This window comes from Zea mays, chromosome 10, assembly GCF_902167145.1.
Source record: "Zea mays cultivar B73 chromosome 10, Zm-B73-REFERENCE-NAM-5.0, whole genome shotgun sequence".
NCBI lineage: Eukaryota > Viridiplantae > Streptophyta > Magnoliopsida > Poales > Poaceae > Zea > Zea mays.
Window position 1 is genome coordinate 99,290,154 of NC_050105.1, and position 22,094 is coordinate 99,312,247.

The following is a 22,094-nucleotide window of genomic DNA, read 5'->3' on the forward strand; positions in this document are numbered from 1 at the left end:
CTTTGATTATGGGAAAAGGGGTAGTTTTTGGCACTTGATCAATTTCTCTCTTGGAACATCTCTCCTTGTGCCCAAACAAGAGTGTTTGACTTAGAGATAGGAAAATGAATTTGATTTGCAAAAACAAACCAAGTGGTGGCAAAGAGCGATCCAAATATGCCAAATTATAGTCAAAAACAAATTGGTCCTCAATTGCATTGATGTTGCACTTCTTTTGGTTGCTTTTGTGTGTGTTGGCATAAATCACCAAAAAGGGGGAGATTGAAAGGGAAATGTGCCTCTGGGCAATTTCAATAATGTTTTGGTGATTAAGTGCCCAACACGGTTAATTAAGTTCTTATGTGCCAAGTAAAGTGAGAAGTGCAAATCAAAGAAAAAGGTACGTTTCTAGACTTAGTACATTGTTTTGAGTACTAATGTGTTTTGTCTAAGTGCTAGAAACAGTGAGAAAATAATTGGAAAAAGAGTTGGCTATGTGCAGCAAACTCCAGCTCGGTCTGGCACACCGGACAGTGTCCGGTGCGCCAGGCTGGTCCGCGGAGAACTCGCCGCCCTCGAGTTTTGACGGCAGCGTACGGCTATAATTCACCGAACTGGCCGGTGGTGCACCGGACTGTCCGGTGAGCCAACGGCCGCCAGCGCCAACGGTCAGCCACGCAATCTTCGCGCGACACGTGGTCGCACCAACGGTCGGTTGGGCACACCGGACAGTGTCTGGTGCACTAACTAATCCCGAGGACCAACGGTCAGCTGCTCTTCGTATGGAAAGAAATCGAGCACCGAACATGAACAGTAGCTGTCCGGTGGTGCACCGGACTGTCCGATGCACCACTCGACAGAAGGCAAGATTGGCCTTCCAAGTTGGTCTTCAACGGCTCCTAGCTACCTTGGGGCTATAAAAGAGACCCCTAGGTGCATGGAGGAGTAACCCAAGCATTCACTAAGTATTCTAAGGCATCCAGACTCTGCTCCCGCGCGTTCGCTTTGTTGTGTTAGAGAATTGAGCTCCATTCGAGTCGCGAACTCCCTGTGTTGTCATTTGAGCTTGAGTCTTCACTTGTGTACGTGGGTGTGCCGCATATTTGAGTCTTGCGTGTGTTACTTTTCCCAACCTTACTTTGTGCCTTCATTGTGATCCTTGCTGTAAGGGCGAGAGACTCCAAGTTTTTGAGATTCCTCACAAACGGGAAAATACTTTAAGGAAAATACCGTGGTATTCAAGTTGATTATCAGATCACTTGAAAGGGGTTGAGTGCAACCCTTGTCCATTGGGACGCCACAACGTGGAAGTAGGCAAGTGTTACTTGGTCGAACCACAGGATAAAAATTGTGTGACTTGTGTTGATCTCTCTGTGATTGTTTGTGTTCACAAGAACTCGCTTCAAGCTACTTAGCCGTACTAACACTCATAACTAATTTTTGTAGCTATTAGTGTTTGATTTTTACAGGATCACCTATTCACCCCCCCCCTCTAGGTGCTCTCAAAAATGAACAACCCATTCATAATGGATGCAAAAGCCACAAACATGCCATTCTTAGAGATCACACAACCATTGTTTTCACTCGCAAATGAATAACCATCCTTCATCAAACATGAAGGATACATAATGTTTCGACTCATACTAGGAACTAGATAACAATTATTTAACTCCAAAATATATCCTGATGGGAAGTGGAGTTGCATCATCCCGACGGTCAACGCAGCAACTCTTGCATTATTGCCTACCCGGAAATCAACTCCTCCTCTTTTCACGCTTCTACTTCTTATCATTCCCTGCATCGAATTGCAAATATGGGCAACCGATCCGGTATCAAATACCCAAGAATTAATATAAGAATCAGCAAGAAAAATTTCTGTAATGTGAATAGCAAGTGTACCTTCTGTGGCTATACCCTTACTGCCGTGATCCTTAATAAAGGCCAAGTACTGCTTGCAATTCCTCTTCCAGTGAACAAGTTCTTTGCAATAAAAGCACTTTGCATCGGCAGCTGCTCCAGCCTTGGGCTTTTGGTTTGGCTTGGATACTGTATCCTTTGCGTTGCCCTTCTTCTTTTGAGATTTACCCTTCTTCTTAAAGTTGGGTTTGTTTTGGATCGCCATCACATGGCCTCTGCTGCCAGCGCTTTTCTTTATGTCACCCTCTGATGTTTTCAGCATGCCACATAGTTCATTGTGGCCCTTCTTCGCCCCATGCATATGGTAGTTCGTAATGAAGTTTCCATAGCTGGGCGGAGGAGATGCCAAAATGAAGTCAGTGGCCAACTCTTGGCCTATTGGGAAGCCTAGCTTCTCCAACCTCTGACTGTAACCAACCATCTTGATTACATGTGGCCCAACTGTTGCGCCTTTTGCTAGCTTGCATTCTAGAAAGGCTTTGGACACATTGAACCTTTCAGTCCTAGCCTGAGTCTGGAACATATCCTTGAGCGCCATGATCATATCGTGCGCCTCATGGTTTGTCTCAAACTGCACCTGTAGCTCAGGCTCCATGCAAGCAAGCATCAGGCAACTCACTTCAAGATTAGCATCCATTGCCTTCTTGTAAGCGGTTTTAGCTTCAGTAGTTGCATCTTCACCAGGATCCTCTAGCATTGGGGTGTCTAGAACGTCTTCCTTTTTTCAGCCCTGAGAACAATTCTCAGGTTACGAATCCAATCCGTATAGTTTGTTCCATTTAACTTATCTTTTTCAAGAATTGATCGCAAAGTAAATGTTGGTGTGCTAGGTGCCATTTATCTACAACAAAATAATGCAAAATACTAAGACAAAAATATCCATGACAGAGTAAATCATATTAAACATTTAATAGAGTCTACTCCCACTAAAATCAATATCCCTAGATTGATACTTAGTGATTCAGAACCCGCAACTAACAAGTCTACTAGTGAGCTTTAGCATCACCACTAGAAGACAAGGTAGATCGGTAAGTAACTCCTTGCTAATCATATCATATATATGACTTCTGTTGTTGGGTGACATCTCTATGTCTCGGCTCCCAACCTTATGCCCCAAAGTCCTTAACCATTAAGCTGACTTTGTTTAAGTTAACCAACCCTTTCTGCAGTTCGTATCTGATACAAACCTATCTAGTCAAGGAAAACTGGTGGCACCCTAATTTCATAGACCCACCACCAATTGTACATGACTTATGATAGTGCAAGGTTTGGAGAGGCATTTAAGCTTAAACATTTATGAGGGATCGTCCTACTTATTTCATCGCACACAAGGACATATATGCAACATGAACAAGTAGAACATTAAGAATTGCATTCACACAACAATTGTGATTCGGTATGGCTTGTTGTCACATGGTGATCCCCATCTCCAATAATCTGTCCATCACAATGATCTCCATATCCATTATATAGGTATGTCATCCTTCAGGTGATGAGTCCTTCAAGACCTATCTAATGTATGCTGGTAAACAAATTGCATATACGCTTTGGATCATCACATGTTGACACGCAGGTCATTACATTAAATTTGGACAATACATGTGGCTCCAGCCGTATTTCCCTGGTCACGACACGTAGGTCATGAATAATTCATTAATATGCATCATATACACACAATAGCCATACCGATCACAAGATGTCCTACAAAAACAGGTTAGACAAACATGTTTCTATATGTTCGCCAGTACAGCAGATAGCCATGGCGGAGAATCTCATGCGATTGATCAAATCAACCCAAATCCAAGACTTTCGACCCGAAGGAGATTACACTCATGACGTCGATTTGTTACGTCAATCTGCTGGTTGTGTATGCAGTTAGCCCCGATGGTGATTCCAGCCGGTAGGGGCAAGTCACACACATAACAGAGAAGGACGAACTAATCTCTTTAGTCATATAAGATGTAATCTACTCCAACCCCTTAGAACCAAATGATCTAATCACACTGTGCATCAAGTAGATCCATCTCATGAACCTAGATCCAGACCTAAAACTACGCAGAACCTGGCTTTGATACCACTGTAGGATTATGGGGAGGCCACGCTAGCAAAAAACAAAATTTTCGACCCCATAAAACCAAGAACTACTGGGGTTATAGGTCATGGAATTACCACTAGACACGTAGGCAACAGAAGACGTCTCGATGTAGACGAACGTGTCGAGCAGTGTCGTGTAGTCACCGGTGTCCTTCACGTCCTCGCGTGGTCCGTCCTAGTGCTCTAGACGCAGCACCTCCGAGGTATCCACACGTACAAGGAGGAACCGCTGCGTACCGATCGAACTGCTAGGTTCACGACGGTGGCTTCACGAGGGCGAGAGGCGAGCGGCTGCTCGTTTGCTGGTGGCGAATTAGGGTTAGCCTAACCACGCCCTTGGCCCTCATTATGTAGGAGTTATGGTGGGCTTCTGACTCCCAGGCCCATCAGTAACCCTAAAGCCCAGTCTAATTTCAGATCTGATCCGAGTTAGGCTTCCTTCCCCTTAAGTGTGTGACCCTATAGGTTCATGTACAAATAGACATGGCCCGAGTACTCTTACTTGGCCCAATAATTGACAACGGCCTCTAGCAAAACATGTCAACTCCTATGTGCACACAAAGATCATATCAGACGAACCATTATAACATTACGTATATGTTGTTCCCTTTGTCTCACGATATTTGGTTTGGCTCTAAGCCGACCTCTCTTTCTCGATACTGTGAATTGGAATCCTTTCAATGGTTAACTCTTAACCCTAGCACGACCATACATTTCTTGATCCAATCACTCGAGGGGCCCAGAGATATCCCTCTCAAGAAGAGAGGGACAAATTCCATCTTGACTGACCATGCCTCACAGCATGCTTCCTGACAAACCCAAAACTATCTTTATAACTACCCAGTTATGGAGTAGCGTTTGATAGTCCCTAAGTAGGTCAATCCACATCTTGAGAACATGCGACAATCTCAGGTCTAAGGACACAATATATATGTTGCAAAAAGAGAACTATATTACAATATCTCACATTGGGTCGGTCCAGCCTCATGTCATACATACGCCCACATTATTAGTTCAACATCTCCATGTTCATGACTTGTGAAATGTAGTTATCAACTAATATATGTGATAGTCATCGACTCTGACCAGGGACATCATTTAGAATAACCATACAAGTAAAGAATCTCACAAACAAGTCAAATAATTGCTAATCAATACAAGGTGCCTTTCATGGATATTCAATTAAGCAATATATATATATATCATGGATACTAAGAAATATGCTCATCTCTATGATTATCTCTAGGGCATATTTCTAACAATACTTTGAAAGCTATATGTTCTTGGACCAAGTCTCTGGTGCCAATGTAGCTGCACATAATGTTGAAGGCTACCAGGCAGGCTTGTGATTTATCACTATTCACGATTGAGGGCCTTCGGATGCCGAAGCAAGATCGTATTGGATGATGAATTATATCTTTTACATCCTACATCTCAACCAAATCATTCTAAACATAGAACCATTGCTTCATCCAAGATCCTAGCCATTTCTTGCGAAATGTGGGAATAGGGCATCTTGCATCAGAGTGGTACACGAAGGAATAGAAACCAAAATTGTTATGATATTGTTCCTTCCCCACTGCCTTCGTGTGATAAGACAATTCATGAATATTATAGAAACAATCGGCGTCTAGTTCCAATCCCTGGCTCCTCATTGCCTAGATGAAAACCTGGATTTTGATCAAAGCTTCGGGGGTGAGTTGATGAAGATATATCTCGAACCTTTTTAGTACTTCAACAAGCATTTTATGTAGAGGAAACTGAAGGCCAGCCTTCATAAAACTCTTAAAAACAACAACTTCATCAGCTTCGGAAAGAGGAACAATATTCTCTTCTCCGGCCCTCACTATAGTTGTGTCACGAAAATATTTACCTTTCATTGCTTCAATCTATCCTCTCTTAACAGTGGATTTTCCAAATACAACATGACTAAGTCTCTACGGCCGATCTTCGGCGTCATCGTTGTCACTCTCCACATCAAAATTCTCGTTGTCACTAGAACCCCCAAACAGTCCAGCTAACATCTCATCAGTAATTTTCTCAATAATGGTCCTTTCCATGGCTTCGTAAAAACCAGCTAGTGTGGGGTCCATGCTTTTCTTTTCTTTGGCCATCTCAACATTGATTGCAACAAAATAGCCGAAGCTCAAAAGCATCCATGGTCCCAAAATCAGAAAGCTAAAACGACAAACCCAACACAAAGCTTGATGGCACGAAAAATATTTTCAACGTTGTCACACCCGGGTTTCGGGGCACCAAGACCCGGGCGCGAACATAATCACCACGTGTGCTGGGACCAAGTCTCACACATATGATGAATCATGGTACAGAAATGAATGTCACATCTTTACTATATAAAAGGAGTTTTGTACAAAATAAATAAATAATTACATCATAAGGAGACAACGATCCAGCAACCCAAAGTTTACTAGGAGACGACGGCTTAGACCTCTCACGAACTCGTCACAACATCCTCCATGTGCCTCATCCTGCGGTACCTGTTCTTGATCTATGGGGGTGTGAGAAAGCAAGGGTGAGCTCACATACGTTCATCGCTCAACAAGTTGTGGGGAATAATGTGCATGAACTCACCAAAGGTGGGAGCTCATGTGAAGTGTAAGGCTTACCAAAGAGAATGGTTGAAGCTGAGTATTGCTTTTAAAGTTGGTCAAAATTTTATTAGCAGTTACTAAGTGTAAGTAGATACCAACTCAAATAAGTAGTAGATCAAAATTGATAACAACGCCCACAATGCAATGTGTATGACAAATTAAGTTTAGTTCCATAAATTAATCATGTGAGGGTCCGAGCTGCTCATGACCGTGAGCATGGCTGATATACCAGTTTTACACTCTGCAGATGTTGCGCATATTTACCCACAAGTCATGTTACCCATCTGCCAAGGGATCACGACTTCCCATACACCTCTACCAAGGAAGCGAGGCTGGATAACACTACGAGGACTTTACAAAGTCCCACTAGCTTCAGAAAACTCGCTACAGTTTCGAGGAAGCTCCAATGCAGGGACCCTCGCCTGACCGCCATCGCAGCAAAATCAACCCAAGGGCCTCCCTACACTGACCACTCCCCTACTGCCCTTGCCCCTTTCGAGTAAGGTAGTTCTCAACTAGCTTTCCTAATTAGTCAGCCAAGGGCGTCCCATACCACCCTTGTGGTAGCACTGTTTTCCCGGGTGGTCGCTCAATGTTCCAATTAACAATATGATCTTATATTGAACAATAAATAAACAATAACAATTGGAACATGATCATAATGAAACATTAGTTTCCAAAAACCAAGTAGAGCAATAGCAAAACTACCCAATAATTCATGTGCTTACGAGGTGGGGAATAAACAATGCTAGGGGAAACCTATTTGGTCCCATCAAATTAACCTATGCAGATCATAATGATTAACAGGAACATTATTGGGTAAAAAGAAGTGAACAAGGGCACAACTTGCCTGGGACTCAAGATTCCAGGCACCAACTTGCTCTTCAGGTGACTCGTGACCTCACTGCTAAGCGTAGCAATACAAACAAACATGGTATAGGCAAAATTAACATCACACCAAACATAAGCATAAGATGCATAATAATAATCTACGCGTTACTACGAGATTGTAGGTTCGAGAACCACTAAAATCAGAGTTCGGTTAAGGAGTTGTGATTTTCCAAAGATTTAGGTGATTTAAATAATAAAAATATGTTCTATGTTGACTATAATTCATGTGATAGAGATATTATAAATGCATAACGTAAGTGGGCCTCATTCTTAAGTTATAAATTAGTTAGACGTCATGTCTTAGTCAAGTTATAGCCATATGCTAGATTAAATTATTGTTTTCACTATAATTAGAGAAGTTAATCAAGTATTTCATTAATTTTGAAGACATGTTACATGATAAAATAATATTACAAAAGTGTAGGTTATAATATTATGAAGCTAATGCAACTGGAATGGATCAAATTGGATTTAAAATGATCAAGATACGAGTTTTCTAAGATTATTTGATTTATTTATATACTAAAAACCCATTTCGGGATTTATTTTATAATTTTCTGGAAATTTCTGGCCAGTGGGCAAATTTAATAAAAGTTTAGGGTTTTATCGACAAACTTTTGGGCTGATCTGTAATTATCTTCTAACAGGCAAGTGACGGCGGGTTGTTTTGTGAAAGCTGAGGGGCTCTTTTGTAAAATCTCTCAGCCGAAGGGATATGGGCTTATCCAAGCCGACCGATCAAAAACGAAGGGCTGAGATTAGGTTTCAACTCGGCGAATCGGTTCACAGCAGTAGTCACCCGATCAAGATCTAATAGCTATTAGTGGCTCACGCCTTAATCAAATCGTATCCACTCATTCCGATCTCGACGGCTCCGATTAAATTAAATGAATAGGTATGCGATGGTCTAATCGGAGCCCTCCATATACGAGTTGACGGCCAGGAGCCATCACATCCGACCGCGATGGCCCGAGGCGGCGCCGCCGGCCTCCATGGTGGCGCACCTCACCGGAAATACATGACCAGACGCCCTAAGCGACAAACGGCAATCCAAACGATGCTACGTGTTCTAAGAACCGAGGCGAATCGCTTGAGGGAATTCTCACAGGTGGCGGTGTTGCGAAGAAGCCGGACGTCGGCGGACAGAGGCTTCACGGCGACGCTGGAACTCTGGCGTCATATCCCCAGCTTGCATGTCGATAATACCTTTTGGTGCGACTATGAAGACTTGCAGGGACCTCCTGCAAAGCGCCCCCGACCCTCTTCTCCCCTCGAGCAGCCCCATTGAGGAATAGCTACGGCGGCGGAATGGTCTTCTGGAGTTTTGGGAAGAGCACGAGCACGACGGTCGCGTGGGATGGCAAGGAGTGCCCTCGAACGCTCCGCTTTATAGTCCCCATCAGAGGGAATGGAGTCCGTGTGAGGACCGAGCCCTCCCCCGGCGATCTCGGTTGCAAACTCAACGGTGCGAGAGGAGCGGCGACTGGTTAGGATTTGGGAGAAGACGCAACTGACGAGTGGCTCCCACCCGTCAGAGAGACAGTGCACATGGCGCGGCGTTAGCTGGGTGGTGGTCCCCAGTTGGCGGTGAGTGGCACGTGCGCAAACAGAGGGCTAGATCACCCGACCCACTGGTCAGCGCGGAGGTGGCGTTGGGCGGGTGCAGCTGGAAGGAAGTTGGGCCTAGCTGGGAATTGGGCCCAATTGAGGTCTGCCCCTATTTTTTTCTTTTCCTTGTTAATTTCTTTCAAATTTTCAATTCCTATTTCAATTTCAACTTGATTCAACTTTCTGTTTGAATTTTAGACTCCTATTTCCAAACACAATTCTAATGTGGATATAAATCCTACTATATTCAATATTACTATTTATTTCCATTCTATTACTTAATTCTAGACTTAAATGACTTATACTTTCTTTTCTTATTTTCTCTTTTATGTTTTCATTTAAAATTTTGAGGTCAAATTTAAATTATGATACCTCATTTCAATAGAATGTATCACCACAAATTATAAGTAAGAGATGCATCTCCCCATTATTTATTTAGTAGCTACTTAACTAAATTAACATTATTAATTGATTATGAATAGGAAAGGTCCTAGTAAATTCTCCAAGGTTTAAAAAATTCTAGAAATACTATCCTAGATATTCTTGTTTCTTTATTTTATTATTTTATGACATATATTTTTTTCTCCAACTTTAGGCTTTACAAATCCTACCCCCTTAACAGAAATCTCGTCCTCGAGATTCATAAGAAAAAGGATGTATACCCTTATTGATTCAGAACTTATGCACAAACAAGAATCTCAACATGATGCATAGCAAACTATATGGTCAAATAGACCTTATTATTACTCCTAAAATAGTAAAATACTAGCTACTACTAAAGTAATATTTAGGTCTTACAAATAGTACTTAAATATATATATATATATGCTCTAATCTTGCTGCTCGTTTACTTCTTCACCAACTCCTTCATCTTCAGCCAGTACTCCTTCTTGGTTTTCAGGTTCACCGGGTTCAGCCTCTACTTCTGCATGGTGGACTTGCCCTCGGTTGACAGATAAGGGCTGACTTTTGCCTACCAAGGCCTGACCCTGCTTCATCGGAGCCAGAGTAGTATAAGCGGCCCTGTTGGGACAGTAGTTGGCATAGTGTCCTGACTGTCCACACTTGAAGCATGACCTGTTTGTGGATGTATTAGGAGCAACAGGTCCCGTTGGGGTGCTTGCTTGAGGAGTAGCTTGTGTCTGTTGAGTTTGTTGAACGGAACTGCCACGAGCAGGTGTACTCGGAGTAGTAGTATATCGAGGACGGGAACTACTCCCAGCCTATCCCTGATTAGCAGCCCTCCTTTTTTCTCCAAACTCAAACCTCTTGTTTTCCACAGCGATAGCTTTGTCCAGTAGTATTTGGAAGGACAAAAATGTGTGTGATACCAGTTGGTATTGTAGTGGTCCAAACAAACCTTCCAGGAAGAGCTCTTGTTTCTTCTCATCATCCTCAACATCCCTAGGAGCTTATCGGGATAGCTGAATAAATTTGTCCCTGTATTCGCTCACGGACATACCTCCCTGTTTGAGGGATAGAAACTCCTTCCTTGTAATCTTAATGAGTCTAGCAGGAATATGGTAATTCCTGAATTGAGTGGAGAATTCTGCCTAGGTGATTGTGTTGACGGCAGCATGAGCAGCGCAGTACGCATCCCACCAATCCGCAGTGGGGCCGATAAGGCGACCTGATGCATATAGCACATTCTCTCTGTCCGTGCACTGAGCTATGTTGAGCATCTTGTCCATAGACTTTAGCCAGTCATCTGCTTGTAGTGGGTCCGCGGAGTTGGAGAATGTCGGTGGTTTGTGGCTCATAAACTCCCGGTGCTTATCCCTAGGTGGAGCTGGTGGTGGTGGTGGAGGTGGTTGTTGTTGCCGTTTCAACCGTTCTTGCTTCATTTCTTGACGCATTTCCAGTCGTTCCTGACGCATTTCCTAGCGTTCTTGCCTCATCTGATTTTGCATTGCGTGCATCGTGTTGGCCATTTGTTGTAGTATCTGCATCTGAGCGGCAACCACTGGATCGGTTCCAGCCGGTGGAGGATTTGGAGGATTCATTTCTGTTTGCTGTTGTCTGATAATCCTCCTGTTGTGGGGGTTGGCTGGTAGATCGATTCCTCCTCCCCTCCTAGTATTAACCATCTGGTTAGAGACATATGGTAAGATAGTTTTGCAAGGGGAATTACTTAGTAGGCAACCAGATAGGCTAGTAGCTAGGCATAAACTGAAGGTTCTTTGGCAGGGCTTTGATCTGTTGTTTTATGTCAAGAATAGGATAACTAGTCGTATAAGGTGAATGTCCATAGGTAAGATAGAATTTGTCAAGATGAGATAGATATGTGGTACTAGTTGTATTCTAATGGAGAGTTAATATAGGTTGTCTAACTATTTTATAAACATTTTTTATGCCTAGGTGTATATGCAGATGCAATTGTGGACATTACTCCACAACTCATCATACTTAACTAAAGATCCAAATCAGACAAGTATCATAAGAACAAACATTGAAGCACATAGATACATACAAAAATAGTTTTGTTTTTGTTCCTAATATTAGGTTTCCTATTCCTAAAAGTTACATTAGGTACATGATTTCAAAGTGTGAAATCCACATTTGTCTTTAGAAGTGAAAAGGTAAGAGCAATCAGAGTAAAGCAGCAGTGGATGAGAAAAGATTAAGGAAAGTTTAAAAAGAATTAGAATAGCAAAGGTAAGTGGATAATGGTTATCCAGTTCTATCTAGGTTTCGTCCTATAGTAAACATCGCTCTGATACCACTTCTGTCACACCCGGGTTTCAGGGCACCAAGGCCCGGGCGCGAACATAATCACCAGGTGTGCTGGGACCAAGTCTCACACATATGATGAATCATGATACAGAAGCGAATGTCACATCTTTACTATATAATATGAGTTCTATACAAAATAAATAAATAAATACATCATAAGGAGACAACGATCCAGCAACCCAAAGTTGACTGGGAGACGATGGCCTAGACCTCTCACGAACTCATCACATCATCCTCCATGTGCCTCATCCTGCGGTACCTGTTCTTGACTTGTGGGGGTGTGAGACAGCAAGGGTGAGCTCACAGACATTCATCGCTCAACAAGTTGTGGAGAATAATGTGCATGAACTCACCAAAGGTGGGAGCTCATATGAAGTATAAGGCTTACCAAAGAGAATGGTTGAAGCTAAGCATTGCTTTTAAAGTTGGTAAAAAATTTATTAGCAGTTACTAAGTGCAAGTAGATACCAACCCAAATAAGTAGTAGATCAAAATTGATAACAACACCCACAATGCAATGCGTATGACAAATTAAGTTTAGTTCCATAAATTAACCGTTTGAGGGTCCTAGCTGCTCATGACCGTGAGCACAGCTGATATACCAGTTTTACACTCTGCAGAGGTTGAACATCTTTACCCACAAGTCATGTACCTATGTGCCAAGGGATCGCGACTTCCCATACACCTCTACCAAGGAAGCGAGGCAGGGTAACACTACGAGGCCTTTACAAAGTTCCACTAGCTTCAGAAAACCCGCTACAGTTTCTAGAAAGCTCCAATGCATGGATCCCTCGCCTGACCACCGTCGCAGCAAAATCAACCCAAGGGTCTCCCTACACTGACCACTCCCCTACTGCCCTTGTCCCTTTCGGGTAAGGTAGTCCTCCACTAGCTTTCCTAATTAGTTAGCCAATGGCGTCCCATACCATCCTTGTGGTAGCACTGTTTTCCTGGGTGCTCGCTCCATATTCCAATTAACAATATGATCTTATCATGAACGATAAATAAACAATAACATAATTGGAACATGATCATAATGAAACATTAGTTTCCCAAAACCACGTAGAGCAATAGCAAAACTACCTAATAATTCATGTGCTTGCAAGGTGGGGAATAAACAATGCTAGGGGAAACCTATTTGGTCCCATCAAATTAATCTGTGGAGATCATAATGATTAACAGGAACATTATTGGGTAAAAAGAAGTGATCAAGGGCACAACTTGCCTAGGACTCAAGATTCCAGGTACCAACTTGCTCTTCAGGTGACTTGTGATCTCACTGCTAAATGTAGCAATACAAACAAACATGGTATAAACATCACACCAAACATATGCACAAGATGCATAATAATAATCTACGCGTGCTACAAGATCGTAGGTTCGAGAACCACTAAAATCGGAGTTACGGTTAAGGAGTTGTGATTTTCCAAAGATTTAGGTGATTTAAATAATAAAACTATGTTCTATGTTGACTATAATTCATGTGATAGAGATATTATAAATACATAACTTAAGTGGGCCTCATTCTTAAGTTATAAATTAGATAGACGTCATGTCTAAGTTAAGTTATAGCCGTATGCTAGATTAAATTATTGTTTTCACTGTAATTAGAGAAGTTAATCAAGTATTTCATTAATTTTGAAGTTATGTTACATGATAAAATAATGTTACAAAAGTGTAGGTTATAATATTATGAAGCTAATGCAACTGGGATTGATCAGATTGGAGTTAAAATGATCAAGATATGAGTTTCCTAAGATTATTTGATTTATTTATATACTGAAAACCAATTTCAGGATTTATTTTATAATTTTCTAGAAATTTCTGGCCAGTGGGCAAATTTAATAAAAGTTTAGAGTTTCATCTACAAACTTTTTGGCTGATATGTAATTATCTTATAACATGCAAGGGACGGCGGGTTGTTTTTGTGAAAGCCGAGGGGCTCTTTTGTAAAATCTCTCAGCCGAAGGGATATGGGCTTATCCAAGACGACCGATCAAAACCGAAGGGCTAGGATTAGGTTTCAACTCGTCGAACCGGTACACAACAGTAGTCGCCCGATCTAGATCTAACAGCTAGTAGTGGCTCACGCCTTAATCAAAATCGTATCCACTCATTCCGATCTCGATGGGTCCGATTAAATTAAACGAATGGGTATACGATGTTCTAATCGGAGCCCTCCATCTACGGGCCGACGGCCAGGAGCCATCCACATCCAACCGCGATGGCCCGAGGTGGCGCCGCTAGCCTCCATGCTGGCGCACCTCATCGGAGTTACACGACCAGACGCCCTAAGCGCCAAATGACAATCCAAACGATGCTACGTGTCCTAAGAACCGATGCAAATCGCTTGAGGGAATTCTCACCGGTGGCGATGTTGCGAAGGAACCGGACGTCGGCGGACAAAGGCTTTGCGGCGGCGCTGGAACTCCGGCGTCAAATCCCCAGCTTGCCCGTCGACAATCCATTTTGGCGCGACTATGAAGACTTGCAGGGACCTCCTACAAAGCGCCCCCGACCCTCTTCTCCCCTCGAGCGGCCCCACTGAGGAATAGCTATGGCGGCGGAATGGTCTTCTGGAGTTTTGGGAAGGGCACGAGCACGACGATCGCGCGGGATGGCGAGGAGTGCCCTCGAACGCTCCGCTTTATAGTGCCCATCAGAGGGAACAGAGTCCATGTGAGGACCGAGCCCTCCCCCCGCGATCTCGGTTACCAACTCAACGGTGCGGGAGGAGCGGCGACTTGTTTAGGGTTTGGGAGAAGACGCAGCTGACGAGTGGATCCCACCCGTCAGAGAGACAGTGCACACGGCGCGGCATTAGCTGAGCGGTGGTCCCCAGTTGGCGATGAGTGGCACGCGCGCAGACAAAGGAGCTGATCACCCGACCCACTGGTCAGCACGGAGGTGGCGTTGGGCGGGTGCGGGCGGAAGGAAGTTGGGCCTAGCTGGGAACTAGGCCCAATTGGGTCTGCCCTTATTTTTTCTTTTCCTTTTAATTTCTTTCAAATTTTCAATTCCTATTTCAATTTCAAATTGTTTCAACTTTCCATTTGAATTTCAGACTCCTATTTCCAAACACAATTTTAATGTGGATATAAATCCTACTATCTTCAATATTACTATTTATTTCCATTCTATTACTTAATTCTAGACTTAAATGACTTATACTTTCTTTTCTTATTTTCTCTTTTATGTTTTCATTTAAAATTTTGAGGTCAAATTTAAATTATGATACCTCATTTCAATAGAATGTATCACCACAAATTATAAGTAAGAGATGCATCTCTCCATTATTTATTTAGTAGCTACTTAACTAAATTGACATTATTAATTGATTATGAATAGGAAAGGTCCTAGTAAATTCTTCAAGGTTTCAAAAATTCTAGAAATTCTATCCTAGATATTCTTATTTCTTTATTTTATTATTTTATGACATATATTATTTTTTCTCCAACTTTAGGCTTTGCAAACGCAAACCCTCATATATATACACACAAAGCAACACTGAACGATGGGCCCCACAATACGGAATGTCTCGCTATTCTAGCGAAGGGAATGCATTTTTTTCGAAATTTCGACTAAAGGCCTTCGTTTATTTCGCAGTCTGAATTTGTTACAAAGAAACAAACTAATACTGCGAGGGGCTACTGTTGGAGGCCTTCGTTTTCCGAAGGTCCTAAAACACGACTAACCATTTGCTTTCAGCATACTACTAAATATTACATGAGCTTCGTCACCAGAAAAGCTTCGACATAGCTTAAGAGAAGTACAATGAAGCAAGCTTCATCACGGTGAAACAGGAAGACGTAAGGAGGTGTTGTTCAAGTTATTGAATAAAAATGACGATACTGCCCTTATGATATTTGTAAATCCTGTATGTAATTATTGAGGGCATGAATGTAATAACGTGCGAAGTTGTACGGTTGCCTATAAATAGATGAACAGTATCCCTGTATTGTGACGCTGATTGTAATTGTCTTCGCGTCATCAATTTCAAACAAGCCGAAGGTACCAATGTAGTATAAATTTTGACAATGCTTGTACATTTATTATGAAAAAAACATGTGGTATGATATCACATCTCGCATGTATATTTTCATATTTGCGAATGATGAGAACTTATTATTCATGATCTTCGTCTAAAATTCATTAAACCCGAGAGGGTATGATGCTTTGAAGGACGAATGTCTTTAACCTATGACAAATGTGTTACCTTGCTCTTGATTCACGGCAATTGAGAACAAGTGATCAACAGGCGGCGCAACACCTAGAAGGCAGATTCACCATGAGCGTAGATGGCGCATACACTTTAGAAAACTTCTCGTCCTTCATTCTTCAGAATCATCACGAAGTCTAATTCACGTGCATGGGCTCGAGTGAGTGGCGCTTGTGCTGGTTCAGTTGGGGGTAGCCATTCCTTTATTGGGGTAGATGTCCTCATCAACTTGGTAAGAGATGCGTCCATTTGTGAAGCACCTACATTAATAGTTATGTATAATCAATTCTCTAAATTTTCTAAATTTATGGTCGAGTCATGACACGTAGTACACGAGTCTAATGATCTTTCTTGGTATTTGGTGTGGTTCAGTAACTTAGGCGTCGTTGTTTTCGCCTGTTGTTCGGTGCAACTATGCAAGTGTAGTCATTAGTCAGTGTACTGTACATATCAAAGTTTCTAGACATGTCACACGTACATAGGTCTAGCCAGGGAGGGGAAATTGTTTGGTTAGATCCATTTTAGATGTGGGAAAAGAATCTGTGCAAAGCCAATTGCTGAAGTTGTTTTTGTGTTCATGCGTCGTCCACGTGCATACGCGATCTCCAGAAGACGAGACTCATTTCCAGGGACAAAAGTAATGCGAAAATACAACTGAAACTGGAAAAGCAAAAGAACTTATGAAGCACGCTGCTTTGGTCCTTACACGATCTATTGCCCGTCAATCAGTACATATCCGCGCACCCGGCCTAATTCCACCTGCGGGCCTGGAGGTGGAAGACGGCTACTGACGCTGCTCGAGGAAGAAGACGGCGACGGTCGACCATGATCTGGTACGAGCAGGAGATCCCTTCGTGCAAGCAGTGGCGTTTTCTTCGATTTGGGGAAAAAAGAAGGAACTAGTCCCACATGTTAGGACCTGTTGTGTCCCATCTGTCAGATATGTAACGAACGGATTGAGTCCGTAGGCTGATTTCTGAGCATAGGCATAACGGTGGAAGAGGAAAACTGAGGAGAGAATTTAGGTAGGGATAGAACTGAGTAAATAAAGTGTACAGACTAGTGGGAGGGAGGAGTGTAAAAATCGCTTATTACAAGGCGTTTCCTTCCTATATATGAAAGGCGGTCCAAAATGCGGCCTTCGAGTCTATCCACGTCGTCTCTTATTTCTCCGACCATTCAATCGCAATATGATGTCTAAAACCCGAATATTTTGTTTTTTAGCCATTTTTGTGACAAAAATTTACACTTAGACCCCTGGAAAACTTATTTCCCGTTTTGGATCCGATACTCGGCGCCATAGGCTATGGCGTCGAGCTCTGACGTGACATTTGTTGCTCCCGGTGGCTAGGGCTGGCGTGGCGTCGACGCGGCCTCCTAGCTCGGCGCCACAGATCTTGGCGCCGAGCTAGGGAGGCCTATAAAACGACCGCGCTGCTCGCCGAGAAGAGCTCGTTTCCCCTCAATTCAAAGCTTCTTCAAAGTTGCTCTATTCAAAGATTCGAGTTTGAATACTTCGTAGAGTAAGGTATGGTGTCTCACTGATTCGTTTTGTATATTGGGTTGTAATTTTTCAATTATTAGTTTCCATTGTTGCTCCTAGAATATATAATATACTTCATATGATGACTACATTTGATTTGATAGTTTGTGAAATCCGATTATAAAGTCTATTAGGTACATGTGTTAATTATAATCGTTTCTTAGATGAAAGACATGTACCAGGAGGCGTTGTGGCAGAAGAGAGGTCGTCCTCGGGAGTTATATCAGGACGTATCTAGTAAGGATGCTTCTGTTCCTCCTGAACTTCCTGTGCCTAACTGTGACTCTGGCAGATGGCTTGGGTATGTCAATCCAAACATCCAAACACGGTTGCTCGCTGCTTCTACCTTTGTAGTGGTTTTAACGTACGTATCTTATGACTTGTGACTTAATATTGTTTACTAGATGTGTAATAATGCTTCGTTGCATTTTTTAGGAGCACCTGAGGTGTTTCTTTTTCCAGTGGATCGGCGGTCCTGATAAATTTGACCCTCGATATCTTCTTTTCGCTAATTGGTTGTGTGGAAGGACTAGTCATGAGCGTTTTAAGCATTGGGTACCTCCTCCCCCGAATCCTCCACCAATGACGGATGTGGAGGAGGTAGCAACAAAAAGAAGAACGGACTCGCCACCTCAATGCGATTGCGGAGATCGTGCTGTCATCGACGAGGACACTGCGAAGCACTTCATGTGTCCGAACATTGATTATGTGAGCCCATAACAAATGTCTAAACTTTTGTTATTTTTTGCAAAAATTTACTAAATTATTCTCCTACTGTCATACGGGTGGCGTAAGTGTCATTTCAGAGAGTGGTTGTATGGTCCTTTGTACCATTGCCCAGAGGAAGAGACAAAGGAAAAGAAAAAAATGAGTGGGCGGAAGAGTTGAAGTTTGATCCAGTACTCTGCAAATGTGGTATTAAAGCTAAGTATGGATTAGTTCCTTCCGAGCTTGGTGTTGGCTATTTTTGTGGACATATGGTAGATTACGAAGAGGTTGGTATTTATTTATTGTTTGCACTAGCTTTAATGTTACACCCGTACTTACTCTTTTTTGTAGGAGACGAGGAAATGCAGTTGGGAGAGTTACGACGACAAAGGAGAGGTGATGCGCACAATAAAGTCCAAGAGACTAATGGGACAGAAGATGCGTTGTGGATCTCAGCTCGTCGATTCGTACATTAACGATCGCATACAACACATGCATAGGTACGCGAAATCTGTGAGTTTTGACAGCCCGATGCATGCAGAGCAAAGGAGGTCAAAGGCTGTCACACCCGGTTTTAGAAGGCAAACCGAATGTGAACCATGTACGTGCCAGGATCAGTTATTCACGTACACAGCAGTTACATAACATGGACATCATCACACAGTGCTCAAAATAGCATTAAAAGGGGAATAATAGTCGATTACATCATACGTCTGAGACGTCCATATAGTTCTTACAATAAATCAAAGTGCGGAAAAGAAACGTAGATAACTGCGGCCTTCACAGGCAGCAAACTGGGCGTTGCCGCTAACCCACACCTAGAACTCGTCGTAGTCTTGGAACTCCTGGAAGTCTCCTTCCACAGCTTCATCTTCTCCTGAGCAGTGGTTGCAATGCTGACAACCTGGGGATGGGGGGGTTTGGTGTGTAGAGCAAGGGTGAGTACACATCAACATACTCAGCAAGTATCCTGTTTGGCTGTAGTGGACTAGCTTTATGTGGGGATAAGTCAATCAGTTGCTTTTAGTTGGTCAGATTATTATTTACTAATAGAAAGCCAGGTTTTAGCATTAACCCAAGTTATTATCCCGATGTACCCTTTCCAAACGGAAAGAATACCACTTACCAGCACCATAGTCAATACCAAGAACCATCAATCTCATAGCCACCTGTACCAAAGCATCTCTGATCAAGTACCACTAATCACTGGAGCTCCCTTGGCCGCTCATAACCGTGAGCACGGCTGATATATCAGTTTTCAAACACTCTGCAGAGGTTGTGCACTTTACCCACAAGCCGTGATTCCCTTTCTGCCCGGAGAGAGCTACTCCCCATTGACCACTACCTAGGTGGCCTAGCAGGGCATCACTACATAGCCTTTACAAAGATTCCCCGGGGCTGTAGCCACCCGTTAGGTTTCCTAAATGCACCGCACTCCTCCCCAAGGGGCGAACCCAAACTTGGCGGAGCGAGCCGCATACACCGAGCCCCATTGACGGCACGACGGCTAAGTGAACCACACCCCGGATCCTCTAATTATTCAGCTAAGGGCATCCCATTCCACCCTCATGGTTGCACTGTTTTCTCGGGCGGTCATCCATAGAACAGGTCCTTACGGAGAGGCACTCGAGAAACCGCTCGAGCCCCCTTGAAGACCACAAGTATAACATCATCATAAGAAAGGGGAAAACAGCGTATCATAGATGATCTCATCATGTTCATTGATTAGAGTTAAGCAATAGCATGAAGCTAAACAATAATAATCCAACCCAGATAGGTAGACAAGGACATGGATAACAAAAGCTAGTCAATCCTTAAGTATAAATGTGTAATGCGGGAGGTGAATTAAAGAATGAATAGGACAGAGATAGGTCAAGGGACACTTGCCTCCACCAACCGACTGCTGCTCAGGGGCTTCTTCTGCGGTTTCCTCGGGCTCTTCGACCGGATCGTTCTCTATGCGATTGCAAGCATACATACATTCATCCATTCAAATTGGGAAACAAACAGTACATCATACAAGGGAACAAATAAAGTGAATATGCATCAAGTATGACATTCGATATCGCATTCATTATGGTTAGAAAGAAACGGGAAAAGGTCTCGCGGGGGGGGGGGGGGGGTTAAAGCTTATGCACTAATGATTAGTTACAATTGGTTCTAACAAAAGAATTTAGTTATATGCACTAATGGAAACCTAGTCATTTTTAGTTGATCAACATTGAACTGGATAAACAATTGATTATATGAATTAACTAGCGTAACGGAATTCTAAATTAAGTTTCCTATTTCATTAACATGAACGATGATCAGCTTGCCTAGAATAAAATAACTAACAATAATAAAATAAAATAAAATAAAATAAAAAATAAAACAAAAAAAGGGGGGCGGTTGAACCGGCCAGGGGGCGGTTGAACCGGCCAGGGGGCGGTTGAACCGGCCAGGGGCAGGGGCGGGGGCGGCCTAGCCGGCGGTGGGCGGCCGAGCTGGCGGGGGGCGGCTGAACCGGCGGGGGCGCGGGGCAGGGGGCGGCCGAGCCGGCCAGGGGCTGGGCAGGGTGCGCAGGGGCGGCCGAACCGGCCAGGGGGCGGCCGAGCTGGGCGCGCAGGGGCGGCCGAACCGGCCAGGGGCGCGGGGCGGCGGCGGCCGAGCCGGCCATGGGGCGGCCGAGCTGGGCGGCGGTTGGGCCAGGGTGGGGGAGAGGAGGGGAGATGGGAGAGGGAAGGGAGAGAGGAGGGCTCACCGGGGACGGGGACGGGGCGGCCGAGCGGCGGCTGGGCGCGCAGGGGGCGACCGAGCTGCAGGGGGCGGCGGCTAGGGCAGGGGGCGGCGGCTAGAGAGAAAATGGGAGAAAGGGAGGGAGAGAGAGGGATTTGGGGGGAAGAGGGGGGCGGCTGGGCCAGCTGGGCCCAAAGGAGGCGCACGGGGGGGGCGGCTGGGCCGGCCAGGGGCGGCCCACGGCGCGGGAGAGAGAAAAAGGAGGAGAGAGAGAAAGAAAAAGAAAAAGAAAGAAAAGGTTTTTCTCCTTTTCGAAATCCGATCTTCCTAGATGAATGCACTTACATTTCTAAGCAATCAAAGAATGCATAGTTCGGCATGGTGCATCAAACAACATAAAGTAATTTAGGGTTTTTCCTTACACGAGGTCTAAAGCCAAAACCCGCTATAACTTTGGAAAAGATCAAGGTTTAGCGAGGGAACGAGAAAAAAAGAAAAGGGTAACGCCTGAATTTGGTGAGAGAAAAGAAGAAAAAAAAAATCTACCCCCAAATTCAGGGCGTTAAAAACCAATCCCCCTTAAAAGAATCTCGCCCTCGAGATTCAGGGCTGGCTAGCAAAGAGCTCAGGGTACTTGGCCATCATATCATCTTCACGCTCCCAGGTTGCTTCTTCCTCAGAGTGATGATTCCATTTGACTTTGCACATTCTGATGGTCTTCCTTCGGGTGACTCTGTCTGCAACCTCAAGGATCTGCACTGGCTTCTCAACGTAGGTCAAGTCCTCTTGGACTTCGAGACCTTCCACTGGCAACTGCTCCTCTGGCACACGCAAGCACTTCTTCAACTGAGACACATGAAAGACATCATGCACAGCGGACAAATTCTCTGGCAAACTGAGCTGATAGGCCACTTCTCCACGTCTTGCAAGAATCTGATACGGACCAATGTAGCGGGGTGCTAGCTTGCCTTTGACTCCGAACCTCTTGACTCCTCTGATTGGTGACACTTTCAGATAGACAAAGTCTCCGACTTCGAAACTCAGCTCTCTTCTTCTTGTGTCTGCATAGCTT

At 43.8% G+C, this 22,094-nt stretch overlaps 1 protein-coding gene across 1 annotated transcript in view; it reads left to right on the forward strand.

The window, feature by feature from the left end:
- LOC103641465 (uncharacterized) overlaps window positions 1-10,645 on the forward strand; it is a 70,000-nt gene extending 59,355 nt beyond the window's left edge. The window contains exon 8 of the transcript XR_004853210.1: window positions 10,003-10,645. The gene's annotated coding sequence lies outside the window, so the exon portion shown is untranslated. The remainder of the gene's footprint in view (window positions 1-10,002) is intronic.
- Window positions 10,646-22,094: the final 11,449 nt, after the last annotated feature.